This window comes from Cryptomeria japonica, chromosome 2 (assembly GCF_030272615.1).
Source record: "Cryptomeria japonica chromosome 2, Sugi_1.0, whole genome shotgun sequence".
Lineage (NCBI taxonomy): Eukaryota > Viridiplantae > Streptophyta > Pinopsida > Cupressales > Cupressaceae > Cryptomeria > Cryptomeria japonica.
Window position 1 is genome coordinate 308,271,226 of NC_081406.1, and position 19,941 is coordinate 308,291,166.

Genomic DNA, 19,941 nt, shown 5'->3' on the forward strand with positions numbered 1-19,941 from the left:
AGTGTCTCTTGTCACTTGTATAAGTCTATTTGATTGTGGTCATAATGTTTACTTTCACAAAAGGATAGATAGCACTGAACCATAATGTTCTCTGAGTTTGTTGCAAGATTTGATTTGTTGAAGCCCATTGTTGTTGATGTGTCTCATCTGAAACTGACTGAATCCATGCAATTGATACTTTATTGCAAATAAGATGGAACTTTATTGTGGATCGGTGATGCAAGTGTTTCTTTATTGTGGATTGTGCACGGATAGACTTAAGAAAAATGGAAGAAACTGTACTCCTCAGAACATGTGATGCTCTTAGTTACACACCCATCACGAGATGTAGGATTTGCCTTAGCCACATATAGGAGCTGATTTATTATGGATGGAAGGGTGAAAATGAAGGATTATTATGAATGTCTAACCAATCTTAGGTAGATCAATAACAAGCCATGATGGGAATGGGTAAATTTTATTATGAATGAAGAGGTTGTGAGTGTGTGCAAAGTGAAAGGATGAAATGGGATCCTGAAGGAGGGAGGAGCAATGTCTCTACACATGGCGTTGATGACCCAATTTTCACCATGGTACTTGCCCAGGGCGCCACCAAAGTGGTTTTCACTGTTGGACGAAGTGTTTTTCTGTTTTCAATTTTTTATTTTTTTTGTGTCACAAGGTGCCTGTTTGCCAGGTTTTCACCAAGTAACAATTTTTCATTATTATGATTTTTTTTTTTTTTTTTGATTTTTTAATTTTATTTTATGATTTTTTTGTATTTTTGAATTAGGATACTCAGAAGAGCTATGTATAGAACCTGCGAAGGTGCATGTTGTTGATAGGATCCTCCAAAGGTTCACCCTCTGTGGTTGAGAGCTGATATGCACCAGATCCATATGCTGCTATGATGATGTAAGGACCAAGCCAATTTGGTTCGAACTTGCCCTTCTTCTCTCTGTCTTCTTGATTTTTAGGATTTTTTCTGAGAACCAAGTCACTTACCTCAAATGTGCAAGGCTTGACCTTATGACTATAGCTGCAACTCATTCGTTGTTGATAAGCCTTGAGATGATTAAAAGCAGTTTGTCTTCGTTCATCCAATAGTTCAAGTTCTTGTAAGTGAGCGACCCTGTAGTCTTCATCACTAATAATGTTTTACAAAGAAACTCATAAAGAGGGTAACTCGACCTCAATATGTGAGATAACTTTAGCGTCATAGACAAGTGAATAAGGGGTAGCTCTTGTAGGTGTGCAGACACTTGTACGGTAAGCCCAAAGTGCGGGATTAAGTTGGATATGCCAATTGTGGCCAGCGTCGTCGACTGTCTTTTTTACGATTTTAAGGATTGTTTTATTAGATGCCTCATCTTGACCATTGCCTTGGGGGTAATAAGGTGTGGAGAAATGATGGGTAATATGGAAGCGATCATAGAGTTCACGAACATCTTGATTTTTGAAGGGACGCTCATTATCGGTGATGATGGAAACAGGAATACCGTATCGACAAATGATATAGTTCAGAATGAATGTAGCAATTTGTTTTCTAGTGACTTGTGTAAGAGGCATGGCTTCGATCCATTTTGTGAATTATTCAGTGGCAGTGATGATGAATTTATGACCATTGGAGGAAGGAAGGTGAATCTTTTGCCTATGAGATCGAGTCCCCACTGACAAAAGGGCCAAGGAGTCACAATTGGTTGAAGTTCTTGCGCTAGCGCATGAATGAGGTCTCCATGAAGTTGACACTACTTACATTTCTTGACAAACTGATATGAATCTTTTTTCATATTGGGCCAGTAATATCTAGTCCTGATGAGTTTCTTGGCTAAGGTAGGACCACTAGAATGTGGACCACATATCCCTTCATGAACTTCACGTAATGCAATTTGAGCTTCGTCCCCTTCTAAACATCTAAGAAGAGTGCCATCTAGACCTTGACGGTATAGGATATTGGCTAAAATAACGTATCGAGAAGATTGACGAATGAAAGTGCGATGTTGGTTATTAGATAAGTCGGGAGGAAGGGTATTGTCACGAAGGTATATGAAAATGGAGCCATATAACGGGGAACCAGGACTGCTGACACGTATCATTTTAGTAGGAGTGATATCATATGAGGGATCCAAAAGGTTATCCACCAAGAACTCATAGTGGGTTTCATTATGTTGTAGATCGATTAGTGAAGCAATTGTAGCCATAACATTTGCGGCTCAATTCTGCTCCCTTAGTATCTGCTTGTAGCGTCGTAAAATTGTGACACTTGCAATTTCGACTGCATTTGGGTCTTCACGATGGCAGTGCAACGTTGAACTTGAATGGAGACCTCGAAACCTATTTACGACATCAAAAACTGCATCTTTCTGCACCTTGGCCTGATCGTCCTTGCACCCTGCTGTCCCGGGAGGTGGGACCATGGCGCCCAGTGCCCTGGTCCTTCAAGTCCATGGAACCCAATGCTCTAGTCCTTCAAGACCATGGCACCTAGTGCCCTGGTCCCTCAGGACCATGGCGCCCAACGCCCTGGTCCCTGGCCCTATTTTGGGCACGGTCTCTTGTTGGGCATCGGGTCTTCAAGTTTGCAATTTGGAAAATAATGCTCCTAGGTCGGCCTAAGGTTGAAAAAATCAGTCTCCTAACCCTAATTGACAAGTATATAAACTACATTTCCCCTCCCAAAAAGGGGAGGAAAAAACATATATGGGCAAGAGGCGGAAGTGATAGACAAACATTCAAGCATTCAAGCATTCCTTCAAGCAATTGAGCATTCTAAGTCTCCATTCAAGGCTAGGAGTTGCATTCAAGACAAGTATTCAACAATTGAAGAGGAGATCACCTACAACATACAACATACAACATCATTACACCTTCGCATGTAAGAATACAAACATTCTTACAACAAGGTATCAATACTTGATTACATTACAAACACTTACATTTACAACATTCTCATTTCTTGGTTAATTCCAAAACCAGGGTTTGACCTGAAGGCAAACCCCTAATCCCCAACCCCCCAATTGTCCTCTCTTTTCTATGTGTAGGTTGCAGGTACGTGGCTGTAATTGAAGATCTGGAATCCTTGTGCAGAGACGAACAGATCCCCCTTCGTTTTGCGGATTTTTCGGAGGACCGTGTGCACTCCAGGCACCATCGTCTAGTCAACTTTCGCTCAAACTTGCAAGACAACATTGTCTCGACATTTTACTATTAATTTCAGGTCCGTAGCTTTATCCCGTGTCCCTATCTCCGTCTACAAGCGAATCTTTCTTACTTTTACATACACTCCTAGTTCAATCCTTCTATCTACATTCTTTACAAAAGAGGGTATCCTTGATGTCTCAACCCTTGAAACTCATTTAGAATTCAATCTTGCATTGTGTGGGATTGGATCTTGTGGGTTTCAACCCCTCTTTTGAATGTAAAGTCTCTCCTAAGTGAAAACCGTCAATCCTAGTGACCCCCTTTCTCTCTCCATGGAGTGGGGGAACACCTGGGGTTCGATTTTCCGCTTTACACTGCTCAAAGTCTAACTTCATGAAATGTTGTTTCAGGTCATCCACCATTCTTTTGTAAGGCATTAATTTTTCCATCTTTAGTTTCGTAATCATTAGTTGCTTGACGAATTACAAGTTGAGAGTCCTCAAAAACATGAAGTTCCTTGATCTTTCACTATACTGCAATCCGTAATCCAGTTGTTAATGCCTCGTATTCTACTATGTTATTAGTGTAGGGAAATGATAATCGATATGATTTTGGTATGGAATCCCCTTGAGGAGTTATGAAGAGGATGCCACCTCTTGCACCATGTTGTGTGTATGAGCCGTCAAAGTATAGCTGCCAAGGCTTTGTGTGTGACAATGTTAAGATGGATTCATTTGTAAATTCTGAAGTTAGAGGAACATCATCTATCATGGGAGCATCTGCTAACTGATCTGTGATAGCTTGTCCTTTTATTGCTTTTCTGTCCACATATTCAATGTCGAATTCACTCAGGAGCATCACCCATTTGGCTAGTCGACCAATAAGCATTTCTTTATTGAGAAGGTATTTCAATGGATCGATCCTTGCGGCCAACTTAGTTTTATGTGTTAGCTTGTAATGTCATAATTTCTGCAAAGCAAAGACCACAATGAGACACACACACTCAATTGGTGTGTAGTTTAGCTCATATCCCACCAATGTGCGACTGATGTAGTAGACTACCTTTTCTTTGCCCTCAACAACCTGTTGTGCTAAGAGTGCCCCCAATGCTATTGAAGTAGCTGATATGTATAGTAATAGAGGTTGATCTGGAACTAGTGGCATCAAGACTGGTGGATTCAAAAGATAATCTTTGAGTATCTGGAAAGCCTGTTGGCAGTTATGATCCCATTTGAATTTGATTTTTTTGTGTAGCAAATGCTGAAATGGATTACATTTATCTGCAAGTTGTGCTATGAATCTTCATATGGACTGGAGTCTCCCTTGCAAAGATCAAAGTTGATTGATATTTCATGGTGGTTGTATCTCTAGGATGGCCTTGACTTTTGCTGGATCAGCTTCGATTCCTCTTTTTGAGACAATGAATCCCAGGAGCTTCCCGAAGGTTACTCCAAAGACACATTTCTTGGGGTTTAACTTTACTTTTTATTTTCAACAAATCAAAAATGACTGAAAGTATGTCCAAATGTGTATCTCTATCTATTGATTTTCCCAAGAGGTCATCAACATAATCTTCCATAGTAACGTGCATGAGATCATGAAAGATAGTAGTCATGGCTCTTTGATATGTAGCGCCTGCATTTTTTAGCCCAAAGGGCATGACATTCCAGTAGAAAGTTCCCCAAGGACAAGTGAATGATGTTTTATGCTGATCCTCGGATGTGATTTTTATTTGATTATAACCAGAGAATCCATACATCAAAGATAACATCGCATGACCTGCTGTGAGATCTACAATCAAGTCAATGTTTGGTAATGGAAAGTCATCCTTAGAACAAGCTTTGTTGATGTCTCTAAAATCTATACATATTCTGATGCTATGATCTGGTTTACTGACAGGCACTAAGTTGGAGATCCATTCAGGATAATCAATTGGGTGTATGAATCCAACATCCAATAATTTTTCAAGCTCTGCTTTGACTAATAATGCCACTTGTGGATGCATCTTTCTTAATTTCTGTTTCACTAGTTTTGCCCCCGGTTTAACTGTCAAATTATGCATTACAAAATGCAGATCCAATCCAGGCATATCAACGTATGACCATGCAAAATTGATTTGTCACTCTATGAAGAAACTTATGAACTTTGATCTTTTTGCCTCTATCAGGGATTGAGCTAGGAATATGTTATGTTGAATTTCTTTTGTACCAATGTTTTTTTTTATGGTCTCCTCTACCAACATGGATGATTTTTCTTCATATGATGCTGGGAGAATGTCGAGCCTTCCATCTTCGGGTGCCTCAGAGAGGTTTTCACCCCTAGATACGTCCTTTCTTTTTACTTTTTTGGGGTCAAATAGCGCCACAACATGGTTTTCACCATAAGACCCTTGATTTGTTTTTATTTTTATGTTTTTACGACTGGAAGGCCCGACACCCTCACCAAAATATGCCATGCTATTGAGTTCTATAGTGTATCCTGCCTTATGGTCCCTAGGGGGAAGATCATCTTGTATTCCTAGATAGTCAATAAAGGCTTCATCATTTTGGAATGAGTAGAACTGTGCAGGTCCTTCATGGTCCCAGTCAATAAGTTGGTGGTGAACAAGGGGAAGGCCTTCAATTTTGTCAAAGTCAGTGGGACCAAGGGTGAAGATGTAGTTATATTCAGGTATGTCAAGGTAGTTATTAAGGTCCTCATTGGCACTCTCCTCATCTGTCTCAATCGTGAATGAATCCAAATTGTCATCACTAGTAGTGCATTCCGGGATAGGTGTTCTCCTTCTTTGTGATTTCAACCTAGCATCTAGAGGCAAGGACTATGTGGGATCCTCAGGAGTTGTTTCTTGACCAACTTTGAATTTTCTATAAAATTCCTCTTCTTCTATGGGTTTGCCTGGTTCTCTGAATGTCTCAATGAGTTCATAGTCACTAGAGGATTTGTCTAAATCCCATTCCCATTCATTGGAGTTTGTGGAATAGTGATTCTCTTGTTGAATTTTGGCATCTTTGATTTGTAATGCTTCTCTTGTCTTTTGAGTATTTACCTTGGAAGACATGAAACTAAGTCCTTTCGAACGTTCCTTTTTGAATGTCAATTCAGGTTGTAAAGGATCAATGATGCCTTCCTTTCTTAAGCCAAGAGGACTTTTGCCATCATACCCAAATTTTTGTAGGATCTTGAATCCTTTGCCATATCTTTCACATGGTATGCTGATGTAATCTTGCGTATCATTTTTAGGGTCTTTGTAAAGTATTTTGTATAAGTCTTCTTCTTCCACTTCACCCCACTTTTGGAAGATAGTAGGATCCCATTTCAATGTAATGATGGATATCCGTTTAGAAGGATGTGGTCGTCCATATTCTTTTGGTGAACTCATAACTTGTTGTAAGCACATGGTTTGATTCAAAGTGTATTCACCCATGCCCTTGTCCTGATATTTCCCTTTAAGCTTGCCTTGTTTTGATGTCGAAGGATTTAATGATTTAGGATCAATGTATGCAGAAGAAGGGACAACTTTCCTATTACTTGGAATGATCGTCTCGGTTTTTGGTCTCAAGTTATTGCAGTATATGAATGGATTAGGATCACCATTAATTGTTATTTCAACTCCATTGTGAGGAAATTTTATGCATTGGTGATATGTAGATGGGACTGCCCTCATTTCATGAATCCATGGACGTCCGAACAATATGTTGTATGTGAGATCAAGGTCTAGGACTTGACAAACCACATCCTTAGTAATTGGCCCAACTCTCAGAGGCAAAGTGACTGTGCCTTTGGATGAACGCTCTTCATCATCATATGCCTTGATGGTATTTTTGTTTTTAGAATTCACAGCTTTATATGAATATCCCAATTGTTTTATAGTGCTCAATGTGCAAATGTTTAGACCTGCTCCTCCATCTATCAGGACTCATTTTATTCGATGTTTGTGTAGGAAAGCTTCAATGTGTAAAGTTGCATTATGTGGCTGACTTACGGAGGCATCATCGACTTCTGTGAAGGTAAGGGATTGTGGAATGGAAAGGTATCCCACCATGGCTTGAAACTAGTCCACATTCAGATTAGTGGGGATAGAAGTGTCTCTCAATATTTTGTCAAGAATAGCTTTATGTGTGGGGGATATGCGTAAGAGCTCAAGGATGGAGATGAGCGCGGGTGTCTTCCCTAACTATTCTATAAGGTCATACTCAGGATTGGTTGATGAAGAAGTGGTGTTTTTATCTAGATCACCTTGCAAAGTGAATTTACCTTGATGAGTTGTAACATTACATTCAGAGGTAGGTTCGGAAGAAGATCTGATGCCTTTTAGGACAATCTTGGGTCTTTGGGTAGAAGTCTCAGGCATTTTGTCCTTGATGATAATGGTACAGACATAATTGTCCATCGAAATGTGATTGATAGTTGAATCATAGTTATAAGATGCTCTGGTATAGTTGATTTGGTCATCTATGGCTTTAGCTTTTCCCTTGTCATGTTTTGGGAATGGTTCCTTAAACATCTCATGTTATTGATTGGATGAGTGTCCTTCAATCTCAATGTCACCTCTATCAATGAGATCTTGTATGGTGTTCTTCAGTCGATGGCAATTTCCTATCATATGACCCTTTCTCTTATGAAATTCACAATACTCATCATCATTCCACCAATTTGGTTTAACCTTTGGCTCATATGGAGGCAGATCTGGAATCGTTATTATTTTGTTTGCCACTAGCTTCTTGAAAACTAATTCTAGTGGTTCTCCCAATGGGGTGTACTTCCTTTGTGATTTTGAAGTTGTTTGAGTATTCACTTGATTGTTTGTAGAGCTTGATCCCGAAAAAATGATTTTGGGTCGTACTGTATTGGCATCAACAACACCATCATTGACTATGTTCTAGTTTTTATTCCAAAATCTTGGCTTGTCTTTTCCTTTAAAGTCCTCTTTGTTTTCTTTGAATTGTAAAGCTTTGATGTAATAAGATGAGAAGGGGGGGGTGAATCATACAAACTTAATCTTCAATATATTCAATAGATTCAACCTCGATAGCTTATACTTTAGAATATATAACCAAAACTGTAAAACATTCAAACTCATCAACAGATAACATCACAACACATATAACACCAGGTTTAATGTGGAAACCCAAATAGGGAAAAACCATTATGGGATTTTGGACCCACTAAGAAATATACCCTTCTAGAGTATGCTCGGTTAAAAGCAAATCATGTTAAAGATTACAAACACATTGCTAGATGTGACCCGGTTAAGGGATTTCCCTTAGACTTGTTAGAGTCTTGCACTTTGTTAGTAGTGACCTTGTCAAAGGATTTCAAACACTCATTTAGAATGTTACCTTGCTAGAGGATTTACAAATAATATTGTTAGGTCCACTCGGTTAAGAGATTTTCTGTCACTTACAAAATAAATAACAGTAATAAAATATATCTATAATTTCACATCTGAAATGCTAAAGCAGATTCTATTTGCTCAAAACAATCTTGTCATAAGACTTATCTTGTCCCTTGTTGGGCTTGCTGGGCTTCTCAATTTGTTCTTCAATCAGATCTTCAAGCTTCTGTACTCGGTAATCATTACTGTAGCATCACTGTGCATACATTTGCCCGCATGCATTGTTTATCAACAATACTTTATTTATAAACAATTTTCTAATTGCTTAATCTCCTTGATCACATTTCCCATGATCAATCTTAGCCATCAGATCATCAAAATTTACTAGGTTCAATGTATGCTTTGATCTGAAAATGTTTTACCTCGCCTTGGAACTTGCATTCCTTCCTAGGAACTTGTGTTAGGTTATTGCGGTTCAATCTGTGCTGTAGATCTTCCTCTTGATTTTCCATTGCCATAGATTCTTAACAAACTTCTTGCATGACATACCAATCATTTATTCATCTCCAACTCATAATCATCCTTCATTAAATAATGCTTTTATCCATCCAATGCGATCTATTATAACTCTGTTGAAACTCGGTAAATACTGAACTTCACTTGGTAGACAATCTGTCTTCTTTAACCGATATCGATAACCTTAGGGTTTACCGACTAGGTTCTTTGCTCGGTGACATAATACAGTATTAAGCTTATAATCAACAACATATATAGGATATCAAAACAATCAAAACAACATGATCTCATCATTGTCTAACTCGGTAATAGTTGCCCATTAAATAACTTATTTCTCCCTTCATTATCACATTCTTTCAGTGTCACTTACCGACCTCTTAATACTCATCAAAACATACTTCTCAAGATATGGCAACATCATACTGAATCAGAAAATCAATTTATTGACATCAATGACAAAATAATATTATTAAGACAATAATTTTCCTTCATTAGTTATATCAATAATCTCCAACAACGTTCTCAATATCCTTATTGAAATGCCAACAATCTCATTTCTATGGTTTTGCCATCAATGTCAACAAAAATCTCCCCCTTTGGCATTGATGGCAAAACCAACTTGATTTATTCCAATTGATTCGGATTCAGATCGTTGTTTAGACCTTCTCCTGTTATCCTTGAGTTGTTTTAAACCTTCTCCCGAAGTCTTCTCCCCCTGTCATTAGTTTTCTGTTGTCTTCTCCATTTTGTCTATCTTCTCCATTTAGTCTTCTCCCCCTTTGACAATAATGCCAAAAAGAAAAAGAGCTAATTCATGGTTTCTTCCCCTGTGAAGTGATTTGCCTTGTTGTGTTACACATGTATCATCTCATTCTCGGTCAGAGCAACTTGTCTCTATTCACTATTTCCTGCACACTTTTAGAAAACCTCCTAAAGTGTGTAAATCAGCATCAATCCACAAATAATATTCTAAAGAGTCATCGAATTGATGCTTTCACCAAACTCTGTTAGTGAGTAGAAGATAGGGGTAGGACCCCTAACTTGCTTCTGAGATACTCAAAAGTGTCCCTTGGCAGTGGCTTTGTGAAGATGTCTACTATTTTCTCCTTTGAACTGATATATTCCAGCACAACTTTCTTCTCTTGAACTTCTTCTTTGAGATAATGATACTTTATAGAGATATGCTTTGTCTTAGAGTGCATTACCAGATTCTTTGAAATGTTAATGGTACTAGTATTATCACAGAATATAGTTACTGGCTCGGTAACTTTCTCATTCATACCTTCAAATAGTTGTTTGATCCTTGCTATATTGGTACAATTCAATGCTACAACGACATATTCAGCTTCAACTGTTGACTGTGGAATGCATCTTTGTTTCTTGCTAAGCCAGCTTACTAGTCTTTCTCCCAAGAAGAAAGCTCCATCACTTGTGCTTTTCCTATCATCAATGTTTCCCGCCCAATCAGCATCAGTATAAACTTTTAAATCAAAATCATTCCTCTTTTTATATACTAAGCCATAGTCTTTTGTGCCTCTCAGGTATCTAAAAATTCTCTTGATTGCTGTCATATGAGTTTATTTGGGATCTGCATAAAATCTTGCAACTATTCCTACTACATGTGCTATATTTGGCCTACTATGAACAACATATTGCAGCTTTCCAATCATAGATCGGTAAAGTTGTTAGGAATCCCATAGATACTGAGAGGGGGGGGGGGGTGAATCAGTATCTAACCGGTAATTAGAATTTATTAACTTAAAACATGCAGAACATATTATAAAAGTGCATGGGTATGCAAGAAGTAATGCAATAAACAGAATTAAGAATATCCACATGAAAAACACACCATAAAACAAGGATTTAATGAGGAAACCCGGTGTGGGAAAAACCTCCGTGGATTTGTGACCCACAATATCCACTTACTGGTCAATAAGAGAATATTACTTACAATAGGGACCTGCACATGCAAGAAGGCCAACTGCCTAGAGCTCACTGCTCAATGGGAAGTCTCACTGACTTACAATGTGGATTATATAAATCCAATATCTTGTACTGCTTTACAATAGCATCTATAATTCTTGATTCAGTACCGGTTGCTGCTCTACTTCTTACATAAACCCTTTGACCTATATTTCGCACAATAGGTCTACCTTAATATTTTGCATAGATCACTATCTTCACTTACTTCCTTACTTACAAAATATCTACAATGATCTCTTTTATATATAAGAGTCATTTTACAACTTGCCAAGTCGGCTTACAAAGTTTTTACAATAATAAACAAAATATAATATAACAAAATCCTATTAGCCTCTGTGTCGGTATACTTCCTTTCTTTGTGTTGGTGCCGGTGTCTTGAGTGCCGATGTAGAGTGTGATATGCTGATGTCGGTGCACTAACTTGCCGGTGTAATGCCTTGCTGGTATAATGCCTTGCCGGTGCCATAGGATTGCAAGGTTGCCATCAATGACAAAACCTTCAATCACCTACAATGTCTCATTGGAGTGTGCATATGCCAACAATCTCCCCCTTTGGCATTGATGACAACACTCATGAGAAATTTCAAAAGTGTATCCAAAAAAAATTATCCAAAAATGTGAAGTCCAAAAAAAATGTTACCAAAAATGTGTGAGCTCCCCCTAAGCATATGATTCCTATGATGTTGAAATTTTCTCATCGCACTACTCCCCCTTTGGCATCAATGACAAAGGTTGTCAAGATGTCTGTAGAGTTTGTAGTTTCAACCTTGTAACTAGGTAGTTACAATTTGAAATAGATCCGCCAAAATTAAGTTTATACTCTCCATAAACTTTTTACTATCTCTTATTGTTGTCTCTGTTCTCTTAAATGTACCGGTGAGATGTTGCAAATGCTCTGCCGATGTTTTCTGTCCCTATATTAGTGCCTCAGATACTTCCTTCTGTAGTGATGCTAGATAGTCCAATCTTGGACTCAGTTTTAATCTTAGATGCTTTGCCTTATTCACTATTCTCTCTTTTTCTCTTTCCAATTTAAGTAAATCTTCCTCAAAATTTGTTATCTTCTGTTCAAAAACTGATAATGTATCAGGTGAGTTAACAAAATTATTTGCAAGTTTATTGATTTCATCCTGTACCTTGCTCATCTTCTTATCTATATCTACAGTCAAAAAGTTTGTCTTACAAGTGTCTTTGTACAGAGTTTTGAACTCTTTCAATAAATTACACAGTTCTGGTAGAAGTGTGTCAAAATATCTAGCACACTTCTTTATCTGTTCATCAAAGAATCTCTGCTTTTCAATTTCTACTTTGTCCTTCAATGTCTCTTTCTTTAATTTCTCAATGTTTTCTGTGATATATTTACACAAGGTATCAAGTTGTCCTAAAGAATCTTTATTATCTATATTATAGTTAGGAGCAATTACCTTCAAAATTGGTATGGTGTCATCTATTGCCTTATAAGCTTGTGAGCTGCAGTCTGTTATCTTTTTAATTGAATCCAATAGTACCTTAGTCACATTAGTTGATTTGTAGCCTGATGATGAACCTACATTCTGATTACCGCCAGTGGAAGTAACCAAGCTTGTATTGACCTCTGGTAGGTCTATTTGTGTCTGCATTTCCTTAAGCAATGGTTTTTCTACTTCTCCAGTTGTCGGTGGCACTATTTCCTTATGAACCTGTTCCTGTTTCTATTGCTGTCCCTGTTCAGGAGCCTTTTGCTCTGTTGGTTTCTCTGTTTGTTGCATTGTCCTAGTCTGAGTCTGGGTCTCTACCTTTTGTTCTTTGTCATCTATCGGTTTCTTCTGTGTGTTATCAATTTTCTCAGCTACCAGAGGCTCACTAGCCATTTCAGTCTTATCAGCTATATCTTTGTCTACCACAATGTTGATCTTTTGAGTATCAACATCCACAGTATATAAGACTTTAGGATTAGGATTGACATCCTCTACATCCATACTTTCAACTATTAGTTGATCTTTTGTAGCTCTAGTTTTTACCCGTGGAGTAATCAAAGGAGGTGGGGGTAAGTTGTCTTTAACCTTGATACTGGGTGGTCCACCAACTTTACCTTTACCCTTGTCTCTTTCTTTCTGATATACCTTTATGGGTTTGTGACTCGTGTATTCTTCTTGTTTTTCTTTTTCCACTAGGAAAATGTCCCATGCATTTTCTATCTCCTCAGTCACCTCATTAACTCTTCCAACCATTAAAGCAATGTGTCGATGTGCAGTAGAAAATACTGACCGATTGGCTTGAGCAATTAAGTCATCAATTTCTTTGGGTGAATTCACCGGATATACAGCAAGTAGCTTTTCTATCTTTATTTTCTTGTCAAGTTCTATTACTGCTTGTCTTCTTGCTTCCAGTCTCTTAAATAGTTCATCTGGAACTTCATTTATTACTTCCATCAAAAATTTCTTATACATATCCATATGCAATATAACACTATTTTCTACTTGTTCTTTTTCATTAGCTATTAGAGTGTCATATAGTTTATCTATATTCTTCAATTTGCCTTCCTCTGTAATTTCATTCAACAGTATGTCAAAAGGGGCCAAGTCTTTGTTTGTCCTCTTCTTCTTTTTGGGTGTCAGTTTCTTCTTCTTTGGTGTAGCCTTTCTTACCGGAGATCTCACTGCTTGTTGTTTTTGTCTTGTCCTCCTAGGTGAGGGTGTGGTTGCCAGTGAGGGATCTCTTTTCCTTACAACTCTTTTGAAAGTTATAGGCATGTCACTCTCCAAAGAAGTACCCACCAGTGATAGGTGAGTTTCAGGTTGTGGAGCTGCTAACTCATCCTCTGTTATACCAGTTTGCTTTAACACATCTTCTTTAATAGCCTTTGCCTATCTGGAACCTTTTCTTACAACTGCCTCAACCTTTTTCACTCTTTTCTTAGATTGTATTTGGCTTTCAATAGTTTCTACACTACCAAATATTTCTTCCTTAGGTTCTTTAGGGGCTTCTAGAAGTGCTTTAGCATATGTTTCAATTATATGATCATCTGTTTCATAACCCATCTCTGTTACCCAAACTATCTTAGGGATGACTGCTTCCATCCAGATCTCATCCTTATATTTGTCAACAATCTTTTGTGATAATCTGATTCTTTTCTTCATTTTGGCCTTTAGTGCTTGAAAGAAATCATGGATATTGTTTTCCTTATCTTCTCCCATATTGTTGAATAGTTTTGTTAACTGTTTACCTACCGGTATATCATATCCAAGTTCTTTGTAGCCTATACTAGGAACCTATTTGGTTATATGTAGCATCAGACATACTAACAAATTTCCAAATTTAAAAGTTCCTTTCTTGTCCTTCTTAATCTTGCCTAAGTTGTCAGTTAATTCATCCTTCAACCACTCACATACATCAATCTTTGCATTATCTGTAACCATATCATAAGCACTCTTAATGCATAAACTTGATACTGAATTAAGTCTATTTGCATGAGTTGGTTTATATCCTAATATCATGCTAATAAATCTCACATTAATGTTTGTTACATCATTTACTCTTAAGGACCTTCTGTCGGATGTGGCACCAGTTAACTGAGTAACTAGGTCATTGAAAACCTTCTTAGTTTTGTCTGGCCTTTTACCGGTGGTCGGTAACCCTGTGACAACTTTCACAGCTTCCTTGGTGATTTTGTGAATTGCATCTAACCAGAAAAATTCACCATGTACCTTGCTTAAGACTATCCTAATCACATCCTTGGGGAATTCAAGAATGCTAAGGATCTCTGTAAATCCTAGGGTTTCAATGATCTTATGTTCATCTTTTACATTGCCAGATTCATCACATATGACAGTTTTAAACATGGTTTTAATCTCATCATCTCCTAGTTCCTCAATGTTACAGTGAATGTAAATTTTGGGGTCTTCAGCATAAACAACTCCCTTAGGACTTTGAGAAAAAGCACCTAAAGTATCATCTTTCTTTTCTACCTCGAGAACTAATTAAAATATGGGTCTAGGTCTTTTTATAACTTCGACAATAGTAGGGTTTGCTATATGTTCAATTGCAGAGGTGGATGCCATGATAAAATACCTTTTACTGCCTTTAGGATGGATGATTTCTTGAAGTGTTCTTCCTCGAAATACCTTAGCTCAGAATCTTCGCGCTCTTCGTAGGTTTGAAAACTTGGTGAAATGAAATGGAGCCAAAACCTCAAATTTATAGTGTCTTTTTTCCATCTACCACATTAAATGCATGCCGGTTAAGTATTCACTAAACATTGTCTACTAGTAATAAGTAATTTCCAATTACTTATCTCTAACCGAGGGAATAATAGCACATGTGTCATTAGATTGCCAAACCCCCAAGGAAACTTTCTTCAATTAGATGAAGAACTTCTTGCTAGTGGGTACTGCTCTGTCCTGCCAGTGAAGCATCACTCTATCCTGCCGGTGAAGCATTGACTGGTTCTACCAGTGGAGGAGTATTCACAATATTTAGATCATCTTTTCTAATCCATTATTTTCAGAATTCTTGCTTAACCTCTTCAACTTTTTCTTTACCTTTCAAGCAAGAACTTTTGTTGTTTATCGGTGATCCTTTGCTTCTACAGAATTTTGCAATATGCCCAATCTTGTTACATGCATAACAAGTTACATTATTCTTCTAAATAGCTTTCCCATAACCTATGCTAGTTTGTGTTCTGCATTGATTAGATAAATGTCCAAATCTTCCACAAACATAACATCTCACATTCATTCTGCAATTTTCAGAGTTGTGACCAACTTTGTTGCATTTAGAACATTGACCGGTGGGTGTGTTGATATTCTGATAATTTCTAGATCTACATTCATTTGCTCTATGACCATACTTATTACAGTTAAAGCATTTTCCATTGAATTTATAAGCATTAGGTCATCTTACCGGTTTGCTGTGATCCTGAGTATTTGTAGTACTGGAGCTTTCACCAACTTCAAAGCCAATTCCAGAAGTGTCACCTTTAGGTTTTTTATTCTTCAGTAAGGTGCCAAGTTCCTTTGAGCTTTTCTTGAATTTTTCTTTATGTTGATTTGCAGTTTCTAGTTCTCTTTCTAAGACCTCTTTCTATCTCATCAGTTCATTCGAATCATTTTGAGTGTGCATCAGATCTGTCTTCAACATGTCATTTTCATAGCTAAGTCTTGTGTTCTCATTTGCTGCATCACTTAGTCTTTTGGTCAATTCTTCTTCATTCTTCTTCCTATCCTCAATTTCTTTACAAAATCTCATAGGCATATCCTGTATCTCGTTCTTTGTTGTCATGTTCTCTAGTTTCAGCTTGCTTAACATATCATTAAGTGATTCCTTTTCATCATTCTCATTTTGCATCTTTTCACAAAGTTCTCTTCTCTTATTTCTTGCAACAGTAAGATTCTCTTGAAGTGCCTGAATGATATCCTGAGCTGCCTCTAAATCATCTTCTAGTTTGATGTTTTTCAATTTTTATGTATCATAGTCTGAGAGAGCTCCTTCAAGTTGCTTCATCAGATTTTCCATCTTTACCAGTGTCAAGATCTTCCTCAAGCTATTAGGCTTCTGAAAATAGAGGACCAAGCTCTGATACCAATTGTTAGGAATCCCATAGATACTAAGAGGGGGGGTGAATCAGTATCTAACCGGTAATTAGAATTTCTTAACTTAAAACATGCAAAACATATTATAACAGTGTACCGGTATGCAAGAAGTAATGCAATAAACAGAATTAAGAACATCCACATGAAAAGCACACCATAACATAAGGATTTAATGAGGAAACCCGGTGTGGAAAAAACCTCGGTGGGATTTGTGACCCACAATATCCACTTACTAGCCAATAAGAGAATATTACTTACAATAGGGGCCTACACATGCAGGAAGGCCAACTGCCAAGAGCTCACTGCTCAATGGGAAGTCTCACTGACTTACAATGTGGATTATATAAATCCAATATCTTGTACTACTTTACAATAGCATCTATAATGCCTGATTCAGTACCGGTTGCTGCTCTGCTTCTTACATAAACCCTTTGACCCATATTTCGCACAATAGGTCTGCCTTAATATTTTGCATACATCACTATCTTCACTTACTTCCTTACTTACAAAATATCTACAATGATCTCTTTTATATATAAGAGTCATTTTACAACTTGCCAAGTCGTCTTACAAAGTTTTTACAATAATAAACAAAATATAATATAACAAAATCTTATCGGCCTCTGTGCCGGTATACTTCCTTTCTTTGTGTTGGTGTCGGTGTCCTGAGTGCTGGTGTAGAGTGTGATCTACTGATGTCGATGCACTAACTTGCCAATGTAATGCCTTGCCGATATAATGCCTTATCGGTGTCATAGGATTGCAAGGTTGCTATCAATGACAAAACCTTCAATCACCTACAATGTCTCATTGGAGTGTGCATATGCCAACAAAAGTGTCTCATCAACAGATGCAGATTCATCATTCTTTGATAGTTTACAGTTAGTATTCATAGGAGTACTTATAGGTTTAGAATCCTCCATTCCAAATTTCTTCAAGATTTCCTTTATGTACTTGGATTGAGTAATGAAAATCTCATCTTTCATTTGTAGTATCCGTAAACCTATAAAATACTTTATTTCACCGATTAATGACATCTCAAATTCTTTCCACATTTCATTTCCACAAAAAATAATATCATCAACAAACATAGCTAAGATCAGTATTCCATTGTCCTCATCATTCTTCATGTACATATTGTTGTTTTCACTTGTTCTTATAAAACGAATCTTGATTAAGTAAGAGTGCAATCTCTCATACCATGCTCTAGGTGCTTTCTTTAAACCATATAAAGCTTTGTTCAATTTACATACCTGATCTTTATTCTTCTCTTCAACAAATCCGTCAGGCTATTCAATATAAACTTCTTCTTCTAGTATACCATTCAAAAATGTAGATTTAACATCCATTTGATATACCTTGAAATTTTTGAACACAACATATGCCAACAATGTTCTCACTCCCTCAAGTCTAGCAAAGGTGCAAAAGTCTTACCATAATCTATTCCTTCTTCTTGAGCATAACCTTTGCAAACTAGTCTTGCTTTGTTCCGAATGACCTCACCTTTTTCATTTAGCTTGTTTTTGAAAATCCACTTTGTACCAATTATATTTTTGTCCTTCGGTCTTGGGACCAATGTCCATGTTTCATTCTTCTTGATTTGATCAATCTCTTCTATCATAGCATTTGCCCAATCTTCATTGTTAAATGCCTCTTTTACTATTCTCGGTTCAAATTCAGATATCAAACATGTGTTCTGTCTCAGTTTGTTCCTTGTCATCACTAGATCATCCTTATCTCCTATAATCTGACTTGATGCATGATTTCTTCTAACATATTTGGCTAATATAGGCTCGGTAGGCTCTGTATTGATCTTCTTCATCATTCGGTAACTGGATATTATCTTCATTTTTTTGAGCAAATTTCTCGGTAGGACTTCTTGGTTGAACATAAACAAATTCTTCATGATTTTCTGGTTCTTTGGAATTTCCTTCATCATTTCTTTCTGTAAATTCATCAATTTTCACATTTGCACTTTCTACTATTTTGTTAGATGATTTGATCAAACATTTAAATGCTTTACTTCTAGAAGAATAACCAAGAAATGTTCCTTCCTCGCTTTTCTGATCAAACTTTCCATTTTTGTCATCTTTGTGAACATAACATCTACTTCCAAAGATTTTAAAATAACTTACATTAGGTTTCTTGTCATACCAGATTTCATATCTTGTCTTCATAGTTCCTTTCTTTAGTTGTACACGGTTCAGGGTGTAAACTGTAGTGCTAATTGCTTCTCTCTAAAATGTTTGAGGTACCCTCTTTTCTATCATCAGGGTTCTGGCACAATCTACAATAGATCTGTTTCTTCTCTCAGCTATCCCATTTTGATATGGAGTTCTCGGTGCAGACACTTGTCTCTTTATACCATGATCATTGTAGAATAAGTTAAATTCATCAGAAGTGAACTCTCCTCCTCTATCAGATCTAAGACATTTCAGCTATCTTCCTGTTTCATTTTCAACTCTTTCCTTGTACCATTTAAACATTTGAAAAGCTTCTAAATTTTCTTTTAAAAACATAACTGACATCATTCTTGAGTAATCATCCACAAATAATATGAAATATTTATCACCATAATATCTTTGAACTTTCATAGGACCACAAAGATCGGTTTGCACCAGGTCTAAAATTCCTTTAGAAGTGTAGGACTTACTTGTAAAGCTTGATCTTGTCATCTTACCCATCTGGCATCCTTGACACATAGCATTCTCAGGTTTTTCCAAGCTCGGTAGACCTCTTACTCGATGCTTCTTACTTATTTTGATCAGATTATCAAAATTTACATGACAAAACCTTTTATGCCATAACCAAGTATCTTCTATTTTTGCATATAGACATTTGTTCCGAGTTGTGTCAAGAAGAAAATATATTACCTTTTGTTTGTGTCCTAGTAGCAGCCAGCTTTCCATGTTTGTCATGAACTTTGACACATCCCTTCTGGAATTCTATTCGGTATCCTATATTGTTTAGTTGTGCTACACTCAACAAATTGTATTTCAAACCTTCAACCCAGAATACATCATCACATTTAGCATTGTCAAGAAGTGTTATAGAACCTTTACCTTTCACCAAACATGGTGCATCATTACCAAATCTTACATATCCTCCATCATAGTCTTCTAATTTAACAAACTTGTGTTTATCACCTATCATGTGATGTGAGCATCCACTGTCTATGATCCAAGAATCATTTTTATTTATGTGAGATATTAGGGCTTTTTCTTCGTACCTTTCTTCATCTGATCCATCTTTAATAGCCACATAAAAACTTCCTCTATATCAGTTTCATCAGATTTATCATCGTTGGATTCCTCATCAACTACTAGGCATGTCTTTCTATCTCTCCTTCTGAAGTCTCAGTGTCCTCTGTATTGGTTGTCTTTTTGTCTATCTTCTCGGTATTCTCTCTTTTCACTG